The 4,764-nt window shown below is 36.4% G+C and overlaps 1 long non-coding RNA gene across 1 annotated transcript; it reads left to right on the top strand.

Annotated features, from left to right (window-relative positions):
* The first annotated feature begins 744 nt into the window (after positions 1–744).
* Positions 745–3,134, top strand: LOC149791715 (uncharacterized). The gene is made up of 3 exons (XR_016423194.1): positions 745–987; positions 2,502–2,563; positions 2,860–3,134. It is a non-coding gene; the product is annotated as an uncharacterized LOC149791715 (long non-coding RNA).
* Positions 3,135–4,764: the final 1,630 nt, after the last annotated feature.

Genomic DNA, 4,764 nt, shown 5'->3' with positions numbered 1-4,764 from the left:
CTCTTTTAGTATTTTTAATATCTTCGACAAACCCTTTCCTAAATCTTGCAATCAATTCAACGTTTTCTTCTACTGGTTTGGGTTCAGATGCTAGTTATTTTCTCACGTTGGCGACTTCAGTACGAAGTTTTCCAATATCTTCAAGTATTTCTTCATCGACGGGTGGAGGTTGAGCTGCAGCTATATTAGTTGGAAGATCTCGTAAAATCTTTTCTGTTTGTTTGGTTCTTCTTGCTATTTTTTCAGTCTGCGCTGCAGTTTGTTATAATACTGGAAAAATACCCTCTTTCCTCTTCTCATCTTCCTCCTTAATATCTCCCCATATAGTTTTTGTTCAACAGCCGCTGCAGCTTTCTTAAAAGCTGCAGTGTCGGGTTTAAATAGTTTTTTAGTGTCTTCTTCGTACTCAACTTGTGCTTCCTGCTGCGCTTGTAGTTTTTTTCTGAATGAATCTCTGACAGGAAGAAATTTTTTGATTGCTTCTAATCGTTCTCGAACTATCCTTGCAGTATGAGATTCTGGATGTACCATTTTATTTTAACATAATGATTTAATTATAGCAGCAGAGGGGGCGAGACCTCAAGTTGGTTCGTTTTTTGTAATATACTCGCCATTAAGAAGTTTTTAGTTGGAGAAATAACGTGGACTAACCTAGGGACTCTAGGGACTCTTTGAAAGAGCCTCTGTAGTTAGTTATTTTGATTTTTAAAGTTACTAATCCTTTTTTTAGGAAGGCTTATTTCGGTTTTTGGACGCTTCCAAAGTCGGTCTGTTCGCCCCCTCTGCTGCTTAAGGAATAAAAGATTTGTGGGTAAAAATATGGGATGTGCTGATAACACTTTCTTACAACGTGTCGGGGTACTAAATAGGTAGATATCCATATCCCAGTCGAGCAACTTATATTCAAGGAGAGGGGGTACAAACGGTTTGTGAATTCTGCTCAGGGTGAAGAAGATGAAGATCTGCAGGTTTCTCGCTTGTAGTTTGGTTAGTATATATGTTTCTTTCACGTTTTCTGTACAAATTCGACTCTCTCACAAGAAGTCAGATTGCATTCTTGCCCTGTTTTTTTTATAAAAAAAAATACTTTTTTCGTTGTTTATTTATACTGACCCTGTCTATCTGTATTTAAATTAACGCGTGAATTTGAACTTAATTAACATATATCACTCAGCACTAGAGATCCATACCAAGACCCACAGAGTAGGCAGGTGCCCTCTCTTCCCCCCGATAATTTTCCCTCAGTGTACGAGATAGGGCAAAAGTATTATTGAGCAATTCCAGACTGCCCACGTTTGTAACTAAAGGAAGTAAAGTAAGGGAGATGATTTGATTGTATCTAAAAATGTATACTTATGCATGAGTTTAATGTCTACCTACTGTAAAGACGGAGTTTATACAATGCACAACATATTTCCTTCTTCTCTGCATATCAGTTAATTGTTTTGATTACTGAAGAAGGATCATCCTGTTTGGTTGGCGTACGTTCGCTCTCTCTCTCTCCCTCTCTCTCTCTCGCTGAGTTACTCTGATGGACTAACAAATCAGAGGTTTGCCGATTCGAATCGGAAATAGTACTAACTTGTTTGCTTCGTACCGGATAGTCTTCTCTGTGTTGAATTGCCATTCAGCACCAATCTCTCTCTCTCTCTCTCTCTCTCTCTCTGAGGCAAATTTTATTTGAATTACTTGAAATGTCTGATAACGCAAGCCCACACCTCAACTATTTCCTAAAGATAAAGTTGTTTTAGCATTGTCATCAAATCGTCATTTTTACCCTACTACTGCCACCACGAATAATACTGCTACTAATTTTACCATCTCCATTACATTTTGTAATGAAGCAGAAATGTTGGTTGGTTGTTTTTACGGAAATTGTAACACATTTATGGCTATATCATGCTGAGTAAATTGTAGCTACCAAGTGTCTTTGTCAATGACACACGGATACAGCCAGCACGTGCTGACCTGAACGGATATTAATCTCAGGTTAAGAAAGTTGAACTCATGCATATACATTATGAACGTAGATATGTCAGAACGTTATGACTGATTCAAATACATTTACGTCCTTGGTGATAAATAAAGAATATACATGATGCCGGGTATTATCAAGTTAGGACTGCAATGAGCAATATAAAGGCATTGATTATGTATATTAATTTTGAAAAGTTACATATATGTATGCAATACAAACAATATCACTCCAGATTTTACTGAAACAATATCATCCGTTGACTTGTATTCCACCTTTTCGTTACTCCCAGACAAAGCTCACAAAATCCGGAAAGGGGTGGGGAATAAAGGATGGGTAAAGTAAAACAACGATATCAGTGTTTCATTCGACTTTCCGTTTTGTGTGTACTTTGTCTATTCTGTTTCAAATGACTAAAACGTTGGTCAGCAACAACAGCAAAAACAAGAACCACATGGAAAACAACAATCACAACTATCTAAACCACTACTATTACTATTATTATTATTATTATTATTATTTGTAGTCTTCCCTACAAGAGCCGCGAGTCCTGTCTTCAGAATCCAGAAACCAATAAATACACGTGCGGTAAGCATACATTTTACTGATCACTCCTATATAGAGAATCATACCATGTGCGTGTGTGTGTGTGTGTGTGTGTGTGTGTGTGTGTGTGTCTGTGTGTGTGTGTGTGTGTGAGAGAGAGAGAGAGAGAGAGAGAGAGAGAGGTGGGTAGGTGGGACACAGGCAACGAGTGATGTACATACATACATACATACTTTAACTCTCGTTAATCGCTCTGTGTATCGTTTATATATTTAAGCCCATACAATTAAAAACTTTAGAGGAAAATGCACAATTTAAAATGGGAAAATTCATTTCAGTGAGGACAAAATGCACAGAACCTGCAGTTAGAGGCCGATGCAGAGCATATTTACAGCGGTATCATTTCGACGCGGAAACTTTCCAGCGTAACAAGTTTGTATACGGAGGATGTGGTAAAAATGACAACAATTTTAGCTCCCAAAATGAATGATTGAAGAAGTGTTTAAGTCCAACAGAAAACACGAAATGGGAACGTAGATAATTCATCTTGCAACAAGGTTACTGAGGAGAGACCCTCTCTATCTTGCCGATCAGCTCTTATGTTACGTGTTTAGGCTCGAATAAATAGTAACACAAATTGTTGTTGTTGTTGCTGTTGTGGGGTTTAATGCCAGTTTTGAGCACACGATAGGCTATGCATGGCGTCCAGTATTAATGGTGGAGGAAGAACCCGGGAAATCCCCAGGAAGAACCACCGACCCACGAGAAGCTACAACAGTAACACAAGAAAGAGTGAAAACATCAAACTTTGAAAAAATTAACAAATTATTTATTTTCCTGGAAAAATTCTGTAAAAATGAACGAAAAAAAAATCATCCAAGAATAATCCACGAATAAAATTTTAGAAGTCCTAATAATAAAATGTTCAAACGAATTCAAGTTCGAGTCCCGACGAAGAATCCAAGATGGAAGGCGATGACTATGCTGTATCCGGTACAGTGTTATTGTTTACATTTCCTTGTAGAAACACAACAAGTAACATTCCGGTGTTGGAAATCCGAATAAAATGTTTAAGAAATGTCTTTGTTCAAGACTTCTGTATGAGTACACATATATTTCCAGAGAAACGAATTAATCTTTTAGAATCCAAATAATCTGAAGACAAATTAACATATAACTCGAAAACTGGCTACAACAGAAGGTAACGACTTGACATCAAGTGTTTTAAGCCCAGACTGAGAGGTCTCTCTCTAAGCATCACTATTAATACTAAGTAATGCTCAATTTCGGAAATGCCTGAATTGCGGAATAGAGGGTCGCGTGATCATGTTTACATATAATAAATCACGTAGCCCCAGTATGACCTTGATAAAAACCAATCATTTTACTCCGAGAATAAAATAAAAAAGTTGTTTACTTCACTATATACTATTTATAATTCGAGGGTAACGTATCCAACATAGCCTTGATATCAGTCTTGTTATTCCTACAATAAAAATAAATTTAAAAAAAAAAAATTGTTCACTAATTTTGAATTGTGGTCAGGAACTAGGTCAGCTTAAGTGTTTACAAAATGAACAGTCAAGGTCGAACTATTTTCTGGAAAACTATCGAGTTCCTAGCAAATGAAACTACATTATTTTGACATATAATGAAATTTTTAAAAAAATATTTACAAAAAAATCTTACAAACAATTAAATCAGATATAAATTAAACTAAATGTACAAAACACAGCTATATAGTTTTGTTTAATATCCTTAGGCCAACTAGCTCTGCTGACACATATGTATGTTAAAAGTCCAAGACAATCCACACAAGGATTGTAAAGGCGGGGGGGGGGGGTGTTTTCTCTGGTAGGTGTCCCGCTTCATTTGGTTTTCGTTATCTAGGGGTTGACTGCCCTCGATGTTATTGCCCGGTTCGAGTAAATATAAATATAAGTGGTGAAACTTATAGGTGAAGTAGATAGAGATCTGAGCATATATATAGAACAAACCAAAACCAACATGTAAACAAACAATTTAATCAATTACATAAAACAACTGTGAAAATTCATTACATCAGGAATATACTCTGCTTTTAGAAATAAAACTTTCACCGAATTACAAAGAAAACGCAAATAGATTTAAATAAGATAGTCGATCTGTTTACTGATAGATTTAGTTCATCTTAGGATCGAGTGAACAATCAAAGTCAGCGTCTTGTACGATTGCATAACCTGCTTGTCCCAGTTTGTTCTGCT

Source organism: Sinohyriopsis cumingii, chromosome 9 (assembly GCF_028554795.1).
Source record: "Sinohyriopsis cumingii isolate HCF-2022 chromosome 9, ASM2855479v2, whole genome shotgun sequence".
NCBI lineage: Eukaryota > Metazoa > Mollusca > Bivalvia > Unionida > Unionidae > Sinohyriopsis > Sinohyriopsis cumingii.
Note: the sequence above shows the minus strand (reverse complement) of the source record. Positions and strands in the feature narration are given on the sequence as shown.